The 26,131-nt window shown below is 40.1% G+C and overlaps 1 protein-coding gene across 6 annotated transcripts in view; it reads left to right on the top strand.

The window, feature by feature from the left end:
- Positions 1–26,131, top strand: part of NCKAP5 (NCK associated protein 5) — a 996,626-nt gene that overhangs the window by 237,567 nt on the left and 732,928 nt on the right. The window contains exon 1 of one of the 6 annotated variants that reach the window (XM_063647386.1): positions 8,685–8,808. The exons of the other annotated variants lie outside the window; for them this stretch is intronic. The gene's annotated coding sequence lies outside the window, so the exon portion shown is untranslated. Of the gene's footprint in view, positions 1–8,684; positions 8,809–26,131 lie in introns of those variants that run through there. 6 annotated transcript variants of the gene reach the window in all.

Below are 26,131 nucleotides of genomic sequence, written 5' to 3'. Positions count from 1 at the left end.
AATCAAAAAGAGCAAAGGACATGAACAGGCATTTCTCAAAACAAGACATAGAAGCAGCCAACAAACATATGAAACAATACTCAACATCGCTAGTCAGAGAGGTGGAAATCAAAACCACAATGAGATACCATCTCACATCAGTCAAAATAGCTATTATTAAAAAGTTAAAAAATAACAGATATTGGTGAGGTTGTGGAGAAAAAGGGAACACTTATATACTGTTAATGGGAATGCAAGTTAGTTCAGCTTGTGTGGAAAGCAGTTTGGAGAGTTCTCAAAGAACTAAAAATACAATTGCCATTTGACCCAGCAATCCCATTATTGGGTATATACCCAAAGGAAAAGAAATCGTTCTACCAAAAAGATACATGTGCTGTATTGCCATACGTTCATCATAGCACTATTCACAGTAGCTAAGACATGGAATCAACCTAGGTGCCCATCAGTGGTGGATTGGGTAAAGAAAATGTGGTACATATACACCGTGGAATACTATGCAGCCATAAAAAATAAAACTATGTCCCTTGTAGCAACATGGATGCAACTGGAGTCCATTATCCTAAGTGAACTAACACAGAAAAAGAAAACAAATAGTGCATATTTTCATTTATAAGTTGAAGCTAAATCTGGGGGGCACACAGACACACCTGGGAACAGTATACATTGAAGGAGGGAGGGAGACAAGGACTAAAAATGGAGGAAGAGGGGAAAGGACTGTAAAACTTTTTATTGGTTACTACATTCACTGTTGGGGTGACAGGATCATTAGAATCTCAAACCTCAGCACCACACAATATACCCTTGTGACAAACCTGCACATGTACTGCGTGAATCCAAAATAAAAATGGAAATTTAAAAAAAGTAGCTCCAAATTAAAACAAAGCAAAATCATCTAATACTGTTGTTTTTACTTGCTTTTTTAACATAACATCTTATCATGAACCTTCTTCTGAGGCACTGTATTTAGAACGGCCTTACCCTTTGTAACTCCTGTATAATATTCCACATGGCATAATTTCTGCAACTGTCCACCCACTGGTGGTTATTCAGAATCTTTCCAGTGTTGTGCTATTATAACAGTCCTTCAGAGGGCATAAATCCTATGTGGTCTTGCATTTATTTTCATAGGAGAGATTCCTAAAAGTGACTGCTGGTCTAATCATATGTACATTTTAAATTATAATGGATAGTGCCACATTAATTTCTAAACAAATTATAGCAATTTCATTCTTTCTCTAACAGTGTATTCAACTGCCTAGTTCCCAACACTTTTAATAACATTTAGATACTATTAGTATTTATAATTTTAGTCAATCTAATATGTAAAATATTGTTCAATTTGTAGTTGACTGACTATAGTAGCCTATATTTTCAAATACGTATTGTCCAGTTGCAATCTTTTATAAATTGTGTGTTCGTATTCTTTGCCCACTTTTCTACTGGAGTCTGTTTCTCGTGCAAGTTGGAAATATTTGGGGTGTTTTGGCTTGATTTGTAGTATCTTTGCTGTAAACACGTGATAAGTTATGTAAATTACGTCTATTTTTCCCTTTATGGCTTCTGAGTTGAATATCTTATCTCTTTTACTCTGAGTATATAAAAGTAATTTAATATATTGTTTCACAATGCTCTTGCTTTGCAGGGTTTTGTTTTACACTTCTACATTAAATCCCTCAAGAATGGGTTTTTGCACATTGTGTAAAATGGGGTTCTAATGAAATGTTCTTCCACCTACAAAGCAAATACCCTCATGTAATTTACAGAATAATGAAACTTACTGATTAACATGATTTTCTTACTCATCTGAAATATTAGTTTTATCAAAATTTTATTAACATTATCATAATTAAGTTTCTGGCACTGTTTCTGGACCTGGTTCTAGACTTCCTATTCTGTGCCAGTGATTTATGTCCCTGCACTAGTAGCAATTAGCTACTGTTTTGGTGATAGTATTTCAAAGTGTATTTTAATATCTTGTAGGACAAAGCTTCCTTAAAGCTTTGTGAATATTCTTGAATAGTTATTCTTCCACATGAACTGTAGAGTGACTTTTGCCTAGTGCCCCTTCTTCCGAAAATAATCCTGTTGTAATTCTTATTAGAATTAGATCACTTATATATTACTTTGGGAACAATCATCACTTTTATGATACTACCCGTATCCAAATATACATTTACTTCTACTGTTAATTCATGTGCAAGTTTTAAACATTTTCCTCATATAGGTCTTCTTTGAACTATCTGGGTAAAATTTATTCCTAGATGCATCAGAATTTCAGGATTTTGTTTTTAATTTTCTTTTCTGTTACTATATAGTATAAATAAGCATGATAACCTTTTATATGTATCTTATTTCCAGTGATCTTAATGTGTTAATATAAGAAATTCAATTGATAGATTTTTTAATGCTAACATATTTTTATATCACTAAAATAAACTGTGCTCAGTCATATCATATGTGATTTTCTCACATTGCATTGTGATTTTCTTACAAGGCTGAATACAATTTTCTAACATTCTATTTAAAATATTTCTATTTAATTTTATAACTGAAATTAGAATTTCTTTTTCTGTGCTAGTTTTATCAGAGTTTCTTTATCTGTGCTAAGGATCTGCTGGCTCAGTAAAGTTAATTATGAAAATGTTTATATTTTTCTCTTTTCTGGGACAAATTAAATTACATGGGAATGATCTATTTCTTAAAATTAAAATCAGACTGTCATGCTATATTTGCCTATTTTAAAACTATAACATTTTAGCAACAGTTTTATTACCTTACCTTCTTTTGTGTACTTCTGTCTCGTACTTCTTGTATTAATTTCAGTCATTAATGTTTTGCTTAAAAAATACCCATTTTCAAATGCAATGTCACTCACACAGTCTTATCATTTTTCAAATTGTCTTCCTACTCATTTATGTCTTTTTTCTTAGTCTTTATGTTGTGTGCGTTTATGTTTGTTCCTTAATCAGAATGCCAGAGAGTTACCTGTTTTATTTGTCTTTTCAAATAACCAGCTTTCAGTTTAATTGATTCTTTGTTGCTTTTGTGTTTTGATGTTGTCCCTGTGCTAGAATATCTTCCCTGAGATTTTTGCATAGCCCTCCCTACTGCATTATGAAAATCTCTCAGCTCAAATGCTGCAGGGAAAATTTGCTGACCACCTTTCCTGGCTACCCTCCCAATTCCAGATAATTGTACTGCATTACACTGCTTTATGTTCTGTATATCACCATCAGAAATTATCTACTTATTTTAAAAATTTAAAATAGACTTTTGTGTGGTTTTAGAACAGCTTGAGATTTACAGAAAAAAATGGAAAGGTAGTACAGAGTTCCCATATACCTCTCATCTAGTTCCTCCTATTATTAACATCTTATATTAGTATGGTACATTGGTCACAATTAATGATACACTGTTATTAACTAAAGATCATACTTTATTTGAGTTTCCATACTTGAATAAGGTAGGATCGTTAGAACTGTTTTTGCATCCCAGGGATAAATCCTGGTTGGTCACAATGTATAATCTTTTTGATGTGTTGTTGAATTCAGTTGGCTAATATTTTGTTGAGGATTATTATATCTATGTTCATCAGAGATATTAGCCTGCAGTTTTCTTATAGTGTCTCTATCTGATTTTGGTATTAGATGATGCTGGCTTCTTAAAATAAATTTGGAAGTAGTCCCTCTATGTCTTTTTTTTTTTGGAAGACTTTAAGAAGGCTAAATGTGTAATGCATTTATTTTGTTTTTTTTTTAAATAAAAGCATTTAAGGCTATATATTTTCCTCTGGATTTTACTGCATCACAGTTTTGATATGAGGTGTTCTCCATTGTTGTATTTATGTCTAAATAACTTAAACTTTTTTTTTTTTTTGAGACAGAGTTTGGCTCTGTTGCCCAGGCTGGAGTGCAATGGCGTGACCTCGGCTCGCCGCAACCTCCGCCTCCTGGGTTCAAGCTATTTTCCTGCCTCAGCCTCCCGAGTAGCTGGGATTACAGGCATGCACCACCATGCCTGGCTAATTTTGTATTTTTAGTAGAAATGGGGTTTCTCCATGTTGGTCAGTCTGGTCTCAAACTCCCGACCTCAGGTGATCAACCCTCCTCGGCCTCCCCAAGTGCGGGATTACAGGCGTGAGCCACCATGCTTGACTGTACTGTGTATTTTTATTGCATTTTCTTTTCTTTTTTTTTTTTTTTTTTTTTTTTTTTGGAGATGGAGTCTCATTCTGTTACCAGGCTGGAGTGCAGTGGCGCGGTCTCAGCTCACTGCAACCTCTGTCTCCTGGGTTCAAGCGATTCTCCTGCCTCAGCCTCCCGAGTAGCTGGGATTACAGGCATGCACCACCATGCCTGGCTAATTTTTTATTTTTAGTAGAGATGGGGTTTCTCCATGTTGGCCAGGCTGGTCTTGAACTCCTGACCTTGTGATCCTCTTGCTTCAGCCTCCCAAAGTGCTGGGATTACAGGCATGAGCCACCATGCCCGACCTGCATTTTCTATCCTTCGTTTGATTAGAAGACTCTTTTTTAATTTAAAGGCACTTGAGAGTTTTTGTGTTTTTTGCCTTTTCCTCATCCACTTCAGGGAATTTTCAGTGTTTTCTTTGTGGCCACATGCATAATCATTTTCTGTGAATTTTTATCCCATGAGCATAAAAGAAGACTGTGCATTTTCTGTTTAGCATACCAAATATCCATTTACACGCAAATACAAACTCTGTGCTCAATCCTCTTCTGATTCCCCATTTGAAATATTTAGAATTTTGGTTTCAGACTCTTTTTGTATTTTCCACAATAATATGCATCTTCTGTTTTAGGAACAAAATCTTTTTAACCTTCACATTATTGCAGTTCTCTATATGTTATTGTCATTCATTCTGATTTCACTTTATCATCTAGTAATTTTTGCTTGTCACTTCTTTTTATCTTTCTTTTGCTCTGCCCTCTTTTTCCCTTTTGCCACAGGGCATCTGTTTCCAGTGTTATCTAGTCCTGAAATGCTCTCCCTGTAATTGTAATATTTTATTCCCTCATTTTCTGATATAATCCATAAGCTGAATGCCCCCCTAATTACTTTCCAAAGATGGTTCACGTACATACTGTTTTCTGACTGGCTCTGCCTCAGACTTGTATGTTCAAATACCAGTTTCTTCTCCACATAGGTGTTTATTAGACTTCTCAAATCTCACAGTCAAAATAGTCCTCTCAATCTGTATGTCAGAAATTCCCTCTTTCCCCATTCTTCACCTGTGCAATAATGTTTCAGATGTAAACCATTAAAACCTAGGCAACGCCCTGGGTTTGATCCCCTAACCAGGGAGATGTTTGGAACAGAGGTTGGTGACTGTGCATAGAGGGGAATTCCCACAGACTGACTGCTCCACTCTTTGAAGTGGGCCCTGGCATCCAACAAGGCTCCCTCGTAGGAAAACCATTCAATCATTGGCCTCATTTAGAGTTTAACTGTATTTTATGACCTTCTCAGCTATGAAGTTAAAATTCACAAGGCCCAGAAAACATAAATTACAATAATGCCTTTCATTTTCTTTGTCAAAATGCTTTGAATTACAAGAATGTTTTTTATTTATGACTGTATCAAATGTTTTTATGGAGGCTGGTTCCCCCTTCCCCTAGGCTTAAACAAATTCTAAAACAGGACTCCTCAAACTGTCACGTGCCTCAGAACCACCAGGGATTTTGTAGAAATGCAGATTCTGATTCAGGAGATTTAGGGCAACCAGGTTCGTCTACTTCTAACACGTTCCTGATGAGGCTACATTGCTAGCCCTACAGACCACACCATGAGTAGCAAGGCAAAGTAGCAAGTAAAATCCTTCTAGGCTTTTACATTTTTGTTTTGGATTTAGTTTCTGAACCCCACACAAAAAGTCAAATCTCTATACTTTAAGAAAACATTTTATTTTTCACATCATAATTTTTACCCACCTTGAAAACTCATCTATTAAGCCTGGCTACAAATGATAGCTATTTCAAAAAGTCAACTGAATTTTAAAGAATCAGAACTTGCTGGCTCAGACAAGATGCATAATTATTTATCATATAATATGAAATCACTTCCAAGACGGTGTTCCGACATTATCTGAGTTGTAGCAAGTTGGGTGGCCATCTTGGTCGGCCAAGGACTTTTCTGGTGTTTAGCACTGACAGTCACACTGATTGGGAAACCTCTGAGGCCTGAGAAAATTGAGAGCATTAACAGCAGCCTGAGAAGGACTCTTTTGTGACCCTGGACAAGTTATAGGGTCTTAACCCTATAACTATGGGTTTAAAAGGCACAGTACTCCCTGACACCTATAAGTTTTGGTGTGTACCTTAAACAATCGATCACTTTAGTTTCAGTAGAGCAGGTTTAGACCCTAATTACGGGATTGACTTGCCCAGGGTCACATTAAATTAACTGTGGCTTCAAGTTCTCTATCTATACTTTTCTGCCATGATGAGCGCACAATACCAGTTGCTTTCTAACTTAGATGAATATTATTCAATTGGATTTGGAGAAATTAGTCTTGCTTTAGAACTTCTCTTTAAGACTTCTTATTGAAAACAAAATGCAAGCAAACAAAAACCTTCCCTTTCTTGTATTTTGTAAAGCTGAGTACACAAGAGATAAACAGAATTCATTTTAAATATTCTCTTTTGAAAGTTGAAGTTTCTTATGATTTACTTCTGGAAATGTTAGTTGTATTTGCTAGTTATTTTCTGCGAGCTGATAGTTATCTCACCAGTCATGACATGCATAATATTATTTGAAAAATTTACTACATGTGGGCTAAAATTTACTAAAACTGCCTTTAAAAACCAACTAAAGGTCACATAGCACCTTGTCCTTCTAGTGGGATTGCAAGATAAATGTCAAAAATCCATTCTAATTGGATCCAGAAGTCCCTGGGCATTTGGCAATTAGTAGTAACAATTCTTCAATTAATAACCTATAATATTCCTAATGCCAAGTGTGTTATATGTTAGTAAGCAAAAAGGGTTCTGAATAAGTCTTGGTTTAAAAAAAAAAGAACAGGCTTGACTGAGGTGTGGCTTCACTTCATTTGAGTTTCATGACGATTCAACATTCGATGCGAATGTATTAATGGGCTGAAATCAAACTGTGCTTCCAGGATGTGAAGGAGAAGTCTGGAGTGTCATTCTGCTTACAATCACTGACTGGCTCAAAAAGGTCTTGAGCCACAACCAAGAAGCAGGCGTTAGCTATGGGTCATCAGTTTTCACTGCAATGGTGGCAATGTCAGTTAGTATATGTCAAAACCCTAAATACCTTGTAGTAAAATATTACAACAGACTGTAAATGTTCGTCTTGGAAACACTTGGGGAAGTGTGCATGTGGAACTAGAAAATTGTCTGAGAAAGTGACTAATAAAGCTGCTTCCATGCAGAGAGGCTCCTGAGCTTGGAACATGTCCCAAATTAGATGTATTGAGATCCCCAGGCTGTGTTTTGCAATTCAAATATACCGGGACTTTCCGTGGCAGCCTCTTAGGCTCCCCAGTGGTGGGGTCCTTTGAATGTTCACACATAAATGGGAGTCTTTGTTCTCTGGTGCATGAAACTGAAGTAAGTTTTGGTAGAAAAGGGATTGCATGGGTACATTTGAGAGCCATGCTTTGGTGGTAAATTCAACCTTAAAAAAAAATCCCAAAGTGAATAGCTTTTGAGGCTTCTGATCACAGATGAAGTTAAAGGCTGCAGTTTTAGTGATGCCAAGTGGTTCTGCATATCTATCTCTATTATTTAAAAGAGCCATCAACCCTTCATTAAGTGTCAGGAAACGTTGCCTTAGAAAAGTCAGAGAGAGATAGGAGGGCATGTGAGAGATCCCTGTTTACCTTTGGCCAAGCCTGTTTGTACCAAGTTAATTCCTTTGACCAGAGAAAAATGTTACTCTGTGACCTGAATTCTTCTTTTCCTGGTCCTGAAAATGGGTCACAGACAGTTCCTTTATTCACTGGGTTTATCTGCTCTTTCGGCTCTCGGAAGAATCCCCCTCGATTTGTAGCACCAAGGGATCTATAGGATACAGCCAGCTTTCACTGTTGAGACATCTTTGTTCAGGACACAACTTACCAAAAAACAAAAAACAACAACAACAAGAAAGGGCTGCCCTCTTTGATTTAATATTCTGCACTTTGCCGTGGCATTTATGTCAGCAATCCTGTTCATCTGTAGGAACATAGAGCAACCTGTGCTGGGAGTAAGCTCCTTGAGGACAGAGGCCATGTGTGCATCATCCTTTTGTCTTCCTGATACAGCCTGGTCCATTAGAGATGTCACTCTTAAGTGTTGCCATCTTTGGGAATTCTCTGGCTTTATTTGCCCCATACCTCCCCAGCCAGCCTGGAATGGGAGTGTCCCCTGCACTCTGTGTTCTAGCACGATAGCACATACCACATTATTTTGCCTATTTCCTCCACTGGAATTTGGGGAGTGGATCTTTCATTTCTCTATCCCCAGTGCCAAATGCAGTAGGTGCTCAGTACATGTGGAAAGAAATGAATGAGTGGAAGGCACTAGATAAAGGTTAGCTGAGTTGAATTGAATAGAGCAGGCACACCCTCTAGCTATCACTGGGGTGGGATTTAGTGCAGGTGATGTAATGTGACTTGACAGAGTAGTTAAATATTGACAGACAGAAGGAAGCACACTGGCCCTGTTCAGAAAGAGGAAAGTAAGGGCTGACTGAGGCTGTCAGATCAGAGAGCTGAGGCTGGAAGTGGCTACAGTGGTCCTGATGACCCAGCTGAGGTCACTGGTTGGTTCTCGCTTCAGTAGAGGTAAGGTTTGGATCCTGGCTGGGAAGATAATGGATTGTGATGTGAGTAAACGCAGGCTGTTCCTGTGGCTTGGAGATGGCTTGCATCTCAGATGCTCTCTGCTGGCTGCCCACTCGTATATAGCTCAGACTGATCCTCATTTAAGGCAAGGAACATGAATTCTATTTGAATCTCTCTCCCCTCTCCTTGCCTTATCCATGCTCCCTAATGATCTGTGCTTTAATGTAACCTCTTAAAGTGATTGGGGCTGGATGCTGATTCATGCATTTTGAATGTTCAGGCGAGGAATTTGTACATATGAATTAATTTGTAAGCACTATTCGATGTTAATGATTAGAGACATGTGTAACAATAGAATTAGGAGGCATAAACATGTTCACTGCTACCTGGATGCTGCTTTATATAGTCAGGGGTGGGGTAGGGAGGGAAAACTGCATTAGACAATGTTCCCTGCTACCTGGATGCTGCTTTATATAGTCAGGGGTGGGGTAGGGAGGGAAAACTGCATTAGACAATGTTCCCTGCTACCTGGTTGCTGCTTTATATAGTCAGGGGTGGGGTAGGGAGGGAAAACTGCATTAGACAATGTTTTTAGCTGTAATTGTGGAATGAGGGAGCAAGCAGAGGTGAGTTCAAGGAGGATATTGGGTAAATGAGAAAATGCCAACAGACAGCAGACAGAGAATTGTTTTAGGCGAGTCTAGCTCTGCATTTAGAAAAGCACTCATGTCACCTTGAGAGAAAAAGGCCCCATTTGACTTTAGAAAGACTGTTTAATCAGCTGGCATGGCTCAGGGTAGCTCTTCAGGAAAGAAGAGTTGGTATCCTGCTCATCATTAAATAGTCACATGAGGCAATAAGAACCAGCGGAGGCAAGTCTCTATTAGTTCCTTGTCTTTAGAGAAGGAGAAAACGCTGGGTGACTGCTGAGCAGCAGCGGGGCAAGGCAGGCTGGGAATCAAATCTGGTTCAGATCTCAGCTTAGCAAGTGACGAGGTAAGGCAGCCTAATCTCTGTGCGCCTTTATTTCTTCATCTGTGAAATGGACAGAATAAAACCTCCTGGCAGGTTGCTGTGAGGCTTGAATAAAATATGTAAAAAAATGCATGGGACTCTGCCTGGTCCGTAGTAGCTCACCCAAAAATATTATTTCCCTTTTCCCGGTTTCAAAAGGCTTATCCTATTTTATCTTTTTCAAGTAACATTTTTATTGAGATATAATTTACATACATACTTTCCACCCATTAAAGTGTACTGTTCTCAGAGTTGTGCACCCATCACCACAATCCAGTTTAGGTTGTTTTTATCACTGAAAAAAGAAACCTCATAACAGTATCAGTTGTTTCTCATGTCCTCCCAATGTCCCAGCCCTAGCCTAGCTGGCAATAATCTGGCTCTTTGGAATTTGCCTATTCTGGACATTTTGTATAAATGGATTGTACAATATGTGGTGGCTTGCAACTTGTTTCTTTCACTTACCATAATATTTTCAGGATTTCTCCATGCTGTAGTATACATCAGTGCTTCATTTCTTAATTGCCAAATGATACCCCATTGTACAGGTATAGAATACTTCTTTTATCATTTGATGGAAATCTAGGTTTCTACATTTTGGCTATTATAAATAATGCTACTATAGAATTCATGTACACATTTTTGGGTGGACAAATGTGTCTATCTTTTTAATAGCATCTAAAAACTAATAGATTCTCTTACCCTATCTTCCCTAAAAGATAGTAGAAAACACAGTAGAGAGTATGAGGGGAGGCCCCCTTTTACTCAGCAGAAATGGACAGAAATGTCAACATGGTCATCACTTTCTTTCAGAATATTGGAATAGAAAAGTGGGTCTTCAGCAATGTTTAGAGTCCTATGCAAAAGTGAGTAAAATAAACCAGTCTCTTGAACTGCTTTGTGAATGTGTCTATGTCTCAAGGGCTATACACATTATCACTATAGGATCAGGAGTATGTCATATATGCATGTGGTCATTATGTATTTTTTTCTTTGTTCTTTGCAGGAATAATTATGAATGATTTTGCTGAGTAGGAAAATAGAAGCAGCATGTGGTAGGGAAGTGTTTGCAAAATTGAATGTGTAAATAGCCCAGGAAAATCATACAAATGAGTGAAATGGATGGTTAAGAGAGCATCTGTGTGAGTATGGAGATATGTTCTAAATCACCTATGGCTTCATCATCAGGGAGACATTAGGGAGTGGTAATGAATGTGGCAAACAAAAGAGTACGTTTCATCTAAAAAGGGAAGGAAACATTGGAACTCCAGCTGTAGGCTCATGTACTTATAATTATGTTCCATGTAGGTACATGGCTCACCTAACCATGTCTTCTAGTTTTTCAAGATAACAAATTTAAAATTATTTTTAAAAATCCACTTTGTGGGCCAAATGAAATATGCCTGTGAACCATATTTACCCCATTAGAGATCAGTCTGTGGCTTTTCCAGTGGGATAAATCATATCACTGGGCAACCACAAGATTTGGGGACAAATTCCAATGTTGTCTCCCTACTAATTCCATTACTCTTTGTTGCTATTTCTTGGACCGTCTATTTCTTATTTGGAAAATAAAGGAATTTGGTAAGATGTGCTCCCATGTTCCTTTTTACCTTGGACATTCTAGAGTGGCATGACTGCCACAGTTGAGGGTTCCATCTCTGATTGCAGCAGCACAGAAGCATTAGGGACAGAAGAACAGAGTTCCAACTGACTACAACCTTAAGAGGCAGGCGTGCTCTAAACAGTCTCCTTTACATGTCTTGTAGTGCAAATCTGCTTGGGACACAACGTCTCAGCCTTTATCTGAAAAGGTCTTTTGAGTTTGCCTTCATTTTTAAAAGAATTTTCTCTGTAGAAGGTTTTTTCCTTTCATTGTGACTCAATATGCCCTCGGTCTGAACCCACACTAAGGGTAAAAAATTCCATCACTTTATCACTGTGTTGAAACACTGAGGTTTATTTATTTGTTTATTTCAAAATTTATTTAAGACTGACCTATTAGAAACACTAAGGGCAATGGAGTTTTCTAGTTCTGTTATTTGAAGATTTCATGGAGAAACGTTTCCAATTGAAATGACCCAAACTGCAGAGGTCACAGTTTAATCAAAGAACTGGGTGTTTACCTCGCACTGGTATATACCATCCAGTTTTGCTTGATGTTGGGCTATAGACCTGGGAGAGGCAAGAATAAAATAACAGCCCCCATACCATCTTGAACTATGTTCTTGAATCCTCCGTTTGTCCCCTGATCCTTCTCTTTTCTCACTCCTAGTCTGGTTGGGGAGTAACTTTTTAAAACAATGCTAAGAGAGCCAAGCACTTTTGTATTTGGGAGTAGCCCTGAGGTCTGAACAGTCTAATTACTACATACTTGGGTTCAGTGTGCTTTTTATTCCTTTTATAATTTGTTCCTCCAAGCCATCCTATGAGGTAGAACAGAGCTATTGTCTCTATTTGACAATTAAGGAAATTGAGGTTCTGTGCTTGTTGGAAGTCTCAGAGTTGATTAGCTGCAGAACTGGAATCAGAATGCCCATCACCCAAGGTACTTGTCAATCACTTAGCCACAGAGACAATTCCTGTCTCAGCTAAGTAAATCATTAAAGCAAGGTCAAAGAAGTCCTGTGTAGCAGCTTCTAATGCTAGCCTCTGAGAAAATACCCGTTGTAAAGAGCAGTTTGCAAAGGCTTAAATCATATGTTGCACATATTTAAGTGAAGTGGGTCTCAACATTTTTTCCTATTGACTCCCTACATCCGAGCAAGTTTGCCTTCAAACCTCTTGACTGAAAAATCACAGCTTTAAAGTTCATCTAAGAAATGTATTCCCTCTGTCACTAACTTTAGCGTCTAACAGCGCTCCCTGTTTGAAATGTTTTCCTTATGTCAACCAAATTTCTCACATTGCAGTTTACATTCATTTTCTCCTACGCCTTTTCTTCTCACTCAAAATGTCGAACAGCTGGTCACATTCACGACATAATAGCTTTTTCACCATTATGGCCTGCTTGACCCACCCCACCTCCAGCCTTCTCTTCTCCAGGCAAAATAATACCAGGGCTATTTAGCCTTTGCTCCCAGGTCCTGTTGTTCCATCCTTTGATCTGCACTGTGGTTCTCCTCTGAATCATCCCGTTGGAGGCCCAGGAGGACAATAGCTCCATCTTGTCAAAAGCGCACTGAGGCCTCTCAAATGAGAGGTAACAAAGCCTGGGGCTCCCATCCCAACCCCTCGGATTAGCATATTTCCCACATTGTGCACCTCGACAGCTCTCTGCTGGGAAGGACACCTGCCACTGCTCTGGCAGTTCACGTTCACTTGCAAGACTGACCCACTGTGCTCGTAAAGTCAACCTGGGAAAGTGGGCCTGGAGTTGATTCTAGGCTGCGCAGTCTTTAGGAGTGCTGTGGGCTCACCTAGTAGGAGAGAAGTGTGTGTCTTCCAGGGGCGTGAAGGAGGCAATCGGGGTTAATGGGAAATTGCCCTTTGAATTGCCAAAAATGAGATACTGAGAGAGGTGGCCATTCCGGGCCCTCTAGGACTGATCTGAACAATGTTCCACGTGTCTGGGGCCAATAATCAAAAATAGCCAAATGAGTCAAATGGAAGAGTTGCCTGTGGTCCTTAAAAGAAAGAAACAAACAAAACACTGCCTTTTTTTTTTCTTTTTAACATACTTTCCAGGGCAAAAAAGAAAGATATTTTCATTATTCATATCAAAGAGTAAGGAGAAAAGTGTTTTTTTTTTATTTTAAGCAACATTTCAAAAGCAGAATATCTGGCAACGCTTTTACTAAATCTTGTGTTTCTCACTCTCATTTTAAGCATTGCCCCACCCTCAGATGCGTGCAAGACCAAATGTTTGGCATGGAAAGGAGTTTTATAAAATAAAAAGATGATACACTTGGAAGCCTCTTTTTCCAAACCTTGAGGAAGTTGCATGTTGCTTTGGAACTAGAGTTTTCGCCAGGATAAACTCATTTGGTCCAGGGGCGTGAGCTGCCTCTCATCCTAAGCTCGGAATGGTGAGTCTGAGCTGAGTAGAAATGCTTTGATATGATAAAAACAAAAACAGCCTCTAAAAATTCCACAGGTGGTGCTATTTCAGTACAATGTGAATCTAACTTTTTATTTTTATTTTTGCATAATGCCAAAGCAGATTATTTCCAATGCCAAGTTGAGCATTAGCCCTCATCTCTGAGTCTAGTTTAACAGTAGGGTGTAAACCCTAATCTTTCCGAACTAGAACCTTTCCAAGAAGCCTGAAGTTTCCATTTGCTGTGATCCTTTTCACAAAGGGCACAGAGGAACAGCTTTTCTCTTTTATGGCTGCCAGGTTCTCAGAAATCATGAAGGTAGTTTTGTGAATGTGAAAAAGTTGTTCCAGAAAAATGTCATTTTCATCCCTATACATTGATAAATGATTTCTAAAAAACAATCCAAAGGGTATCTCTATTAAGCCCATGTGGGAAATTTCCCATCTCTTGGAATCTGGAAAACGGGACACATGTTTTTGCTAGGAAAGGATGACTAGAGCGGAATTTCCACTAGTTTTGTTCTCTGAAGGAAAGTCTTCATCTGTCTTAATGCTGATTACACCCAGAGCTCCACAGAGCACCTGGCATAAAGGAGGTGTTTTCTAGATGTTTGTTTAATGTATAATAAGCTGCCAAACTATGAAGAGGTAGGAGAGACCTGACATTTATCAGAGCCAAACAGAAACTTGACATATCTCAGTAGCAAAGAGAAACATCACTAAATGAACATCAGAAATATTTTATTCCACGTGACTACTGGTCTAACACACTTATTTCACCAAAATCCAAACAAGTTGTTTATGATCTACCACTCACAATGTGTTTTACTTTTGCTCAGATAAACTCATCTCTGGGAATGAAAACCGTATTTGATCTCTTTCCATATATCTGTAACTCTACAGCTATTCAAAATAAATGTATCATTTCAAAAAATTGAAAGAGAAAATAGTTGTTTTCAAAAGCCTCACAAAGAGAGCCTTTGATACAGATAGGGGATGTGTGGTTGCAACAGTGCATTTGAATAAGAAATAAAAATAGCACTTTGAGGTCAAGCTCTATGTTGGGGATTGGAGTTTAGCTTAATTAAGAAAGCTGCAAATTGTTTGCACGTTCTGCAGCCCAATGGTCAGTGGAACCCCTGGTGACCAAACACACTTGTTCAAAGTGAGAGCCAGAGCCTCCTTTGACCTATAAATGTATTATCTAAGGGAGTATGGTCAGCTGGCTCCCAAAGTGACCTGGGCCTGCAGCTGCTCTGCCAGCTGGCTATCACAGGCTTGCAGCAGAAAACTTGGAGAGGACTCATGGCGTCACCAGATGCCTTATAGCAGAGTCCAGCTGATGCCCCACACAGAGCAAACTAATTCCGTGTTGCATATGAAACGACTTGGCTTGGATGTCATAGCCATTACTTTCAATATAGTAGAGTGTGTATCTCACATTAATAATTTAATTTTCCAAATGCATGAGCTGTGGTCAGATTAGTGGCCACTGGCAACAGCCAAATCTCAGACTGCAGGCATTTTGCAAGGAATTTCCAGGATATAATTTCTTTGGCCGTGACATGGTACAAATGGCAACATGAATAAGTCCATTTCGGCCAGTGTGAACTGAGGCAGCATCAGCAGGGGCGATGGGGTTGAACTAACCTGAGTAACCAAACTGAATCAATCTGAGACATAATGGACAGCAGCAGCTTGGCCTGTGTATTTACCAATTTGTAAAACAGCTAAGCATAGAGTGAGCATATTACAGGTCAAAGTTCAACACTAGGGCGGGACTGAGAGAGCCCTAACAGTGAATCCTTGACTAAGGCCACTGGAGGGACCATTAGCCAGGACCTACATCTGCCCCTGAATTTTAAATGTAATTTAACTCTCCTGATAAGTTAACTCATGTGTTAAGGAATATGTAAAAATATCATGCTTTCTCCTTATTATTAGTTTGTGTGCTATAATATTCCACCCTTCATAGACTCCTTGGGAGGAAAATCTAATTTTCATAGTAAAATTCAGAGAAAGCACCACTATTAGAATGGCCTAACCAGGAAAAATGCCAACTCCTGAGTATGATGTGTAAGAATGTGCATAGTGAGAGGTGGTGTAGGGAGGTGGGACCATATATTGAGCAGACTAAAGGTTGTACAAAGTATCATTTAATAACTACAGAGATGTATCTAAATCTGTGAGTCAATATAATGCTTTTTTTTGGTGCAACAAGAATGACCTGAATTTATCCTCCTTGTCTCTGCCCCATTGGCTATTTTGCCCTTTGCTGCTTAGTGATAATGGGAACACTGCATTGCCTTTAGGGTAAATGATTCCACTAGAATAATTTACCATGTGGAAACCAAAGGGGACAGGTTTCTAATGTGGAAAATGTTTTAACCTCAGAAAACGAAAAGACAGACTCCATTTGGAATGGCACCTTGTCTTGGAATCATAGAGTGCACATATATGGAGAGTTCCAGTTAAACCTTGTGTCTAGGTATTTCCAATTTTGGTATATTAGACCTTACCTAATACCTGTTTCATAAATAATTTCAGAGTATTTATGACTTTAAGAACTCACTGTATTTTATGTGGCTCCTGAGTTATGACAGAAATTGCTGTGGCGTGACATTTAATATGTCATTGATTTTTCTTGGAACCCATCCTAAGTGGTTCTTCTACTGTAGGAGAATACTATAATGATACCTATTATGTGCAAGGCCCCAAGGGCACCAGGATAGTGAGATGTCCTTGTGTTCTTATTCATGATGTAGTGTTCAACTCCAGACAAATTGTGTGAACTCAGATGACCTCTCAGATGGCCAAGTCTTTAACTCTGTCCCTCTATATAGAAAAATAGAAAAATCTAATGTCGACTGGGACCAGACAAATAACATAAATAGTGAAGCAGGCTGGATGGAGAAAGGGGAAAAATGAAGATTGTAATGCCTGTCTGAAGGCATTAGATGCTTCTCTGCTTCTTCTGATTGTTACGGGAGAACATGTTATTGTGGGAACACAGGGTGGGCCTCGTGTTCCTGGATCTTCCAACTTCTCAAGAGAAGCTGGAAAATGAGGTTTTTTTAAAGAATGTGACATCTTCTGATTTATAAAGTTTAGCTCATTAAAATTTTTTTTTTACCTGGTTTTGAGATCATTGTAGATTTGCATGCAGTTGTGAGAAATAATACAGAAAGATGCCAGGCACCCTTCCCTGCTTCCCCTAATGATGACATCACATGTAACTATAGTATATCACCACTAGGACATTGACACTGATATGATACACTGATCTTATCAGTTCATTCCTTTTAAACTCTGTACAGGCCAATCACAACACATTTGAGGGCTAGCATTAGCCTAGCTCACTACTTCTGTTTGCAATCTGTGTGCATTACAATCTGGCTAGATTTAGGGGACCAGCCCATGCCCCTGGGTCCTAACAGCTGAAGCTAAAGAAGCCATTTACAATGTTGCTAGAAGATTGACCTCTCCTAGTACTTCCTTCCTGGATCCTTTTCCAGTCTTCCAGTTTGCATACCAATCCCCGTGTGCCTATAGCTATGTGCCTGGCTTGGGCCTGGGCTCTGACACTTGCACCGTCTCTTCCCACTGTGCATCCCCACCCACATGCTGAGCTCAGCTTCTACTTGAACTTGGTGGGCTCTGCATGTTTGCTCCAGGCAGGCCAGACCTGCAGGCTTTGGCCCATGACATGCCCTCTGGGCTCACAGGACTCTTGTATTTGCTTTCTTCAAATTTTTTCCCAGCTCCCTCTCCTTCCTCCCTCCCTGCAGAAGGTAAACCATTGTAGTACACTTCAAGGTGGTAGGTACCCAAGGTATTTATTTGTTTGTGCCAGAATTTTGAAATCTCAAATGTTTCTTTAGATAAAGTGAGTCATAGTTTGGGGATTACAACTACAGAGGTTTTTTAAATAAATATTTGACATAAAAGCCAGTTTTCTAGTGTAAATGGCTTTAAAGCCTCTGTGATACTGATTTAAAAGTTGCCAATAAAGTTTTAGAATGCTTGGGATAAAAATCATACTTCTAGAGTTCCTTCTGGTTTATAATAATTACAGGAAAAAGTTAAGGTCTTCACTTTTGTCCAGTTAATTGATTTTGTCTTGTTGCCTTCGAAGTCACCACAGTAGAGGTCATTCCTGGTCAACAGTGAATGGCAGAAGGTGGGAAGAGGCATCTCAGCACATTAATGAGAGACCTGAGCCTTGTGAGTATGAAGGCCAAGGTCAGAATAAGAAATTGAGAATCAGGAAAGAAAATGTGGTGCAGAGCCTCGCACCCACACTGCACATGGTGACTGTCTTAGTCTGGGCTGCTGTAATAAAGTACCATACACTGGGTAGCTTATAAAAATGCAAACTTATTTCTCACAGTTTTGGAGGCTGGAAGTCTGAGATCGGGGCCAGCATGGTCAGGTTCTGGTAAGGACCTCCCAGGTTGCAGATGGCTGCTTTCATTATCCCCACATGGCAGAAAAAGAGAGGGCTCTCTGCGGTCCCTTTCTATAAGGACACTAAACCTATTCATGAGGGCTGTATCCTCGTGAGCTAATCACCTCCCAGAGGCCCCACCTCCCAATAACATCACCATGGGGGCTAGAATTTCAATATATAAAATCTGGGGAGTACATAGGCATTCACTCCAAAGCAGTGACTACTGTGACCGTCAGGGGGCCGCAGGGCAGAGCCAGCTGCCTCCTCCCCTTCATTTTATCCTTGATATGTGGATGAACAGGAGTTGGAGGGAGGAACAGTGAAGCTTAGTTTGAAGCCTCTTCTCAGATGACAGGAATCATTCTCACCTAGCAGACATGGTGATTCTTAAGTGTGTGTACATCATGGGGAGGGATCATGGGAAGGAGAAGAAAAATAAAGATAATAGATTCAATAAACCCAAAGTCGAATTTTGCTAGAACTAAATACTTCCTTTCTGCACTTCCACGCTGTTGAGCTTGTGATTTGTTGGGCTTATGCCACCCTTCCCAAGCAAGAGAAATAGCTAAATCATCCCTGGGTCTCCCCTTTCTCCCTCCCAATCAGAGCAGAGTGCACAAAGATATCCATGCCCTCCCTGTCCCCCGTTCAGTTTCATGCTGCTGCTAGCTTTTCGAAGCCCTGTTCCCAATTTTACTCTGAAATCTCAAAGTCCCACGTATCCTAACCAAAGCTGCCTGCCCCTCTACCAGCCCCAGTGGAAAATGAATGGTGTATTTATCCTTGTGTACGCTCATCGGTGATTCCTTGTCCTGCTGCAGATCCTTCGCCTCACCCCACACAGCTTCCACTGAGTCCTGCAAGTCCTTCACTCACCTTTCTTAGTGGCACATTCCCCATCATTAGCTGGAAGCCCTCCCTTGCAATACTTATGCCAAAAATATTATAAAGTTTACCAACGCCCACTCCAGGGTTCCAGATGTTTCTCTGTCCCACACCCATACACATGACTCTCTGCAGAAGAGGACGTGGCAAAGGCTGGACCCTGGTCTGCTACTACTGCTATATGTGACATAGGCAAGGGACAAAAGCTTTGGAATTCAGTGTTCCCATTGGAAAATAAGAAGATGCAAGACGGATCATTATGATCCTCATTTTATAAGTGAAAAAACAAGGCTAACAGAAGTATAGGAAACTTTTCCAAGGCCCCACAGCAAGTTAGTGGTGTGGCAGGTCTGAGTTCAGAAGAGACTCAATATTGATTGGATTTCAAGCATCCAGTGCAGACTGCCAAGGGGAGAGAAGTGGACTTCCCTTGGCCCTTTAAATTCAATTATTTAAATCCCTGGGGACCTGTTGATAATGACAAATGCTCCCAGCCCCTCACCCCATAGAGATTCTGATGTAGTCTTTGGGTGGGTAGAGAGTTTAAGTATCAGTCGTTTTTAAAAGCATCTAACATGATTTTAATATACAGCCATGGTTAAGAATGATTTATCTACATCAGTGGTTTTAAATTTAGGATGTATTAGAATCATGCAGAAGACTTATTAAAACATACTTCATTGGACTTCACCCCCTGAATTTCTGAATCTGTAAGTCTAGAGTGGGCCTGAGAATTTGCATTTCTAAGAAGCTCCCTGCGATGCTGCAGCTCTGGAGACCACTCTGAGAAGCACAGAGCTGCATAGCAAGTGGGAATGGAGGTAGGTTTTAATATTTGTTGAGTACCTGCTAGGTACTAGGCAGCATAGCTATGTTATAAGATTGAACCAATACATGACAATTAATTTTCCTAAGAACTTTTTGATGTAAGTATGATTATTCCCATTTAGTATATGGAGGAAACTAAACCTCAGAGAAGCGAAGCCTGTGCTTCTCAAACGGGGATATGTGGGGATGTAGCAGGGGTTATGAAAACTGCACGATGAATAACACATGACTTCTTGGGCCATGAATTTCATTGACATCAGCTATGCTCTTTGTTGAACAGGCTTGGACAGTTTGAGGGAGAAATGTCCCTGCTACCTGTATGTTTATTATCTTACGCGTGATGTCTATTCTAAGTAACGGAGCCAGCAATGAGCAGTAGATGGTTAAATCATGGCTGTAAATTCTTCCCATTCTACTTCATACTTGGCACAGAGAGGCAAATGGTGATTAAAATGAGACTTGGGAGTTGCTACTATTACACTGTGGGCATTGTTGCATATCAAAGCAACCTTGAGCCTTTGCTTTGCTGAGTCTATGATTGACTTTTATAATGGTGCAGCATGGAGTTTCCTTCATTGGAACATGTCCAGTACCATTTTTATTAGTCATTAGTTCTGTTAGGAGGACATTTTTAAAATAACCTCTTAATTACCATAGTTACTATGTATAAGAACCTTTTTTGGTCATTTGGCTAGAAGTCTATTCTTATATAGTCTATAGTTTGATCCTTCATAGCAAAGTCTGAGTAAATGCATTTGTTATAGAGTCATCTCTTACAGATCCCATGGGAAAGCATTTCTTTGCCCTTTTTAAGTCATGGGCTCCTTTAGAAATCTGATGAGCAATGTAGACCTTTTCCTACAACATTGCATACACATGCACACACATCCCTTGATTTTTAGGGTGTTCTCAGACAACTAAAGCCCATCATGAACGCTAGCCTTGGGCTCCAAAAGCCCCTGCTCAACTCTGTAAACTTCTCCATGACAAGGTCTGTAACTGGTCTGAACTTGTATCTCTGCTGTCTACATGTTAGAGATATTCACCACTGTTGCATGAACAGGGCTTAAGAATCCAGCAAGACCCATGGCTTACTCCTTTAGGGATGTCACCTGAATCTTGATTCCTATAAGTCTGTTGTCCAGGCATTGCTACAAAGAGTTTTAATTGTCCAATGCCTACAAAAAGGGTACAATCCTGCCTCTGAGATGTTTAGCGTCTGCTTCTAGGAAACCTTTCAGTAAAGATGGTGGGTGAGACACTAAAGGAACAGAGAGCTGGGACTTTCCTGAGCTGGGACAGCAGGTAGTAAGGTCCATTTTTATGCCTGTATTAATACATATTTATTTAATAAATGTTTACATATGTGTAGGGAAATCTGGTCTGAGGTTTGCTTTCATTATAACTCAGTAGCAAGGTCAAACTGCTTCAGTATCTGCCAAAAAGAATCTAAATATTTTGTGTGACCAAATTGGTTCACAGCACTTCAGCTCTATGGCAAATGTGCTTTTAAGAGAGATTCCATATATTAGCTTTTACTGTGGTAACAACCCAGGAAAAAATTAAGTGGCTTACAGTATTCAACATTTATTCCTCATTCATAGTCCTGTGTGTCAGCTGTGGCTCCACTGGGTCCCTGCTGTGTGTGGCTGGGCTTGACTCCAGGCTTCAGGATGGGCTAGAGTCTGCTCCTCTGATCTTCTTGTCCCAGTGCCCAGACTCCAGTGGCAGCCCCACTACTGTTCAGGGGCACGAGGTTCTCAAGGTGGAGGCAGGGCCACAGGAGGGGCAGCAGAAAGGCTCTGCCAGTGGCTGGCACACCATTACTTCTGCTCATGTTTCTGTGGTCAGTGACAGTCCCATGGCAAACCCTACAGTCAGCATAGCTGGGAGGTGGTATAGACTTCTCCCACCAGCAGGAGTAGGAGGGAAAGGAGAATCGTGAACAAATAATATCATCTTTCACCCTCTAAATTAAATAACAGGGCCTTTCTGCGTCCCCAACTCACCAGCATGATGCCAACTGCAGTCAGTTCTTCAAGCATTAACTAAATGTTTGTGGATTGCTTTACATTTTTGGGATGGGGGTGAGTCAGCAGTGTAGAGGGGGTAGGCCTTGGCCTTGAGGATTTTATAATCTTGGAGAGGAGAAATTATTTCGATCTCAGGGAGCATATAAGTATACTATGGAAACAACATTCAGAGAGAGTTGAAAAAACGTATATGCTGCACACAAAGTGAATGCAAAATTTATGCCATGCAAAAATCCATTATACAAGCAGTAGTATTAGGTTCACTGTTCCATTTTAGCATAAGCTGTGCCTCAAGACTTGAGGACAGAGGAGAGCTCAAGGCATCTGTGCCTCTTCTCATCATCATCATGCCTCCAATCGGATGGTTTGCCCCCAAATCAGCAGTGGGAAGGAGAAAGAAAAATACATTAGAAGACCAGACCCAGGTCCTGGCTCCCCAATGGACTGCACTACTCCAGGGAAACCACTGAAGTTCTCAGGACCCTCTGATTTTTCAATTGTGAAATGAGGGCTGTGGACCAGATCACAAAGTCTAGGATGGGGAAAAGATGGGCATATGGCCTGTCTTTGTGTTCCTTTTAGTGTAGGTACCTTAAGTCAAAGGGCACCTAGGATCATGAGACTTTCCTATCTGTTCTATTGCTGGCTAACCTTGGTCCCCTTTATCGACCTCCTTCCTAAACAACAACTTATAAAATCAAGCCCACTTGTAAATATTTACAAGATGTTTGTTTACTGATAGCTGAACACCAGAATTTCTCTTCATTGTTTTCTATGATTTGAAGTTTAAGGAATGATTGTGTTTTTGTTGTAATGTTTTCTCAGCTTTGCCCTGTCAGAGATGGCACTTACTTGGTATCTTTGCTCATGATAGTCAAGGGAGACACAGATTTCAAACCAGCCAGCTTGGGAGCCTGAGGGATGCTCATTCACAGCACTGGACTCTTCTCAGTAGGCCCTGGGCTCAGCGTGTTAAGTGGCCGGCACAGCGCCTGCACCACGTGGGGAGGGTACACAAAAATGGATTCCTTGCCTTGCCTCCCCCAACCAACCCACCCGTCCTCCTGTCACACTTCTTCCTAGGCTTGCCAAATTGCTTTGAATGCTGTGGTAAGTGGATTATTTTTAAATGGAAGCCTGGGCCAGTCTGGTTTGGACTGGAAACAACTCAAAATTTTGAAAGAAGCCAACAGGAGGGACCAGGATTAGTTTGGTTTCTCTGCTTCCATTGTGTACAGAGAAGCCCTCAAGGAAAACAACATAGTTCTCCTGAGAGCAAATACTTTTGTGTTCCTAAGAAAACTTGAAAATCTGCACTGATCAGCACCTGAACAATAGATCCTCTTCCTTTGCAAGTTAAGACGAAATTCCTGGAGCCCTCATTTCATCTTTCATACCTGGCGGATAAGCATTCCCCATTACAAGACTCAGGCTCATGGGCTTTCAAGAGGCTCATGTATGAGGTCACCTCTTTGGCAAACCAGATGTTCCCATTTAGGGGGATATTCTGTAAGTGCTCTCCATGCTAGAGCTGAGACACAAGAAAGCTCAAAAGAGAAGTGAGAAGGTTAGATTCATATTAAAAACTGTGTTAACCAGTGAAGTCTGTCCCCAGCCACAGTGAGAGAGAGAACAGTTTGGGTTTGATAGGAATAATGCAGGTCCCCTGGAAGGAAGGGCAAGGTGGGGCTTGAATATAGACTTTGCTGCTTTGCTGTAAGGGGAGCTAAATTGTGGCCAAAGTCGGTGTTTTCTGGGAATGGGACAGTATAGACAGTGTCTGGCTGAGTCTATGAGAGAACTGAATTTACTCAGCAGAAAGCTATACCTGCATTCCTACCCCAGACAGATTCCCAACTTTGATCTTTTATTTATCTAATAAATTATTGAACTCTTTTTCCTGTTTTTCAGTTGTTATTTTCCCTCCCTCCCTCCCTCCCTCCTTCCCTCCGTCCCTCCCTCCCTTCCTCCCTTCCTTCCTTCCTTCCTTCCTTCCTTCCTTCCTGGAAGTTTTTTGTTGGTTTGTTTTTTTGTTTTGTTTTTTTTTTCAGCTTTGTGCTTTATATATGTAGTATTACTGTTTTTTTTTTAATTACTATAAGTTTTAGGGTACATGTGCACAATGTGCAGGTTAGTTACATATGTATACATGTGCCATGCTGGTGTGCTACACCCATTAACTCGCCATTTAGCATTAGGTATATCTCCCAATGCTATCCCTCCTGCCTCCCGTTTTTAACAAATTGATCCCACACCAAGAATGAATGAGGCAGGTCCAGCCTTGGGCAAAACTGTAAAAAGGGGGAGGGTTCTTTTTCTGAAGCCCTTCCCTTTGCCCTCTCTATTCTCCTGTGTTATATTTCATGTCTCTTCTCACCTACCGCAATTCAGAGACTCAGGCTGAATTCCAGTTCTCCAAAGCAGCCCCCGGCAGCCTACTTCTGCATAACTTTTCTCACATTTATCTTTCTCCAAAAGCACTCCCCAAAACTCATCAAAATGATTCTTTCTGTTAGTGCAAATCAACTTAGTTAAATGAAAGGAAAGTGTCTTTATTCTTCTGGTAGTTAAGAGGATAGCAATCTGTATCAATACTCAGGTAAAACTACCTAAAGCCTCTCTTCTTCTAACTGTTCCAGGGATGCTTCCAATGTGAGACACTGCTGTTGATTTATTGATGACATGTTAGGCTGTGTGACTAAATAAAATCCCAACATGATGGGAAAAGATGATGGGCTGTAGCTTTGTAGAGGGTGCTTTTTACAAGCAATGGATCTTCAATTCGGGGATTATACAGACCTGTAAATTATTCCCCTGAATTTTGAGTACTGTCAAAGAGTTGCCTGTGTTTTCTATTTCATCAAGAAAGGACATCTTAAGAAAACAATGGCCATTCATTCAACAACTATGTATTGAGTGCCTACGGCATCTGGCTCTGTCATAGATGCTGGGGATTAGATTGGGGTTTGTGCAGGGTACAACCCAGGCAAGGGGAACAGCAAGTGCAAAGCCCCTGAGGCAGAAGTGAGCTGGACATGGCCTAGAAGCATAGAGGCCAGTATAGCTGGAGTGTAGCAAACACAAAGGATATTTGTAGAAGATAAAGTCAGAAAAACTTTACTCTGTATTTATGAATTTGCTACTCACTGAAATTCACTTGTAACCCCAAAATCAATCATCATAGTGCTTTCGCTATCACTTGCAGACTTAGACTGGCAAAAAATTTGAAGTCTCCCCATGCACATGTCCCCAGTTGAGATTGAACAAGACAATGACCCGCCTTCTGGTTTCACTTGCATACTATACACAAGTATCCTTTTTGAGGTCTGCTTAGTACTGCACTTTTCACATTTTTGTGCTTTAGGTTGATGTTGTTGTTTAAAATGGCCCCGAAGAGTAGTGCCGAAGTGCTGTCTGGTATTCCTAAGTGCACGAAGGCTGTGATGTGCCTTATGTAGAAAATATGTGTATTAGATAAGCTTTGTTCAAGTATAAGTTATAGTGCTGTTGACCAGGAGTCCAATGTTAATAAATGAACTTTCTATGCTAAAGTGTCTTTAAACAGAAACACACACAAAACAAGGTTATGTATTTATCAGTTGACAAAACTGTTGTGACCCTAGGCTCAGAGAAACGTAACCCAGTATTTTTCCGAGGAGCAATGGTTCAGGATTTGCTAATTCAATGTTGGCAATGACATTATGAAACATAACTACTGTGAATAATGAGATGTAACCCTATAGGAGGGGCCAGGTTGTGTTTGGTCTTATTGGCTACACTAGAGAGTTTAGGTCTAGTTCTAAGTTTAGTGGGAAGCCTGAGATTGGAAGAGAGGCAAGGGAGTGAAACACTAATCTCATCACACATCTAACTATTCATTTAATGCTGGTCGAGAACTGATAGACGGAGGAAAAGTTGGAAGTTCATTCTGTAATCTAGGGGTAAAAATGATGGCTAAAGAGCAGAAGACATCAGGGCCATCTGCTAGTAACATCACTTAGTAAAAGAAAAGACCTGAATATCCCAAAAGTCAAGAGGAAAGGATAGTTATTTGCAAGAAAGACAATGGACAAA

Source organism: Pongo pygmaeus, chromosome 11 (assembly GCF_028885625.2).
Source record: "Pongo pygmaeus isolate AG05252 chromosome 11, NHGRI_mPonPyg2-v2.0_pri, whole genome shotgun sequence".
NCBI lineage: Eukaryota > Metazoa > Chordata > Mammalia > Primates > Hominidae > Pongo > Pongo pygmaeus.
The sequence above is the reverse complement of the archived record's forward strand: the minus strand, read 5'-3'. Positions and strand labels throughout refer to the sequence as shown.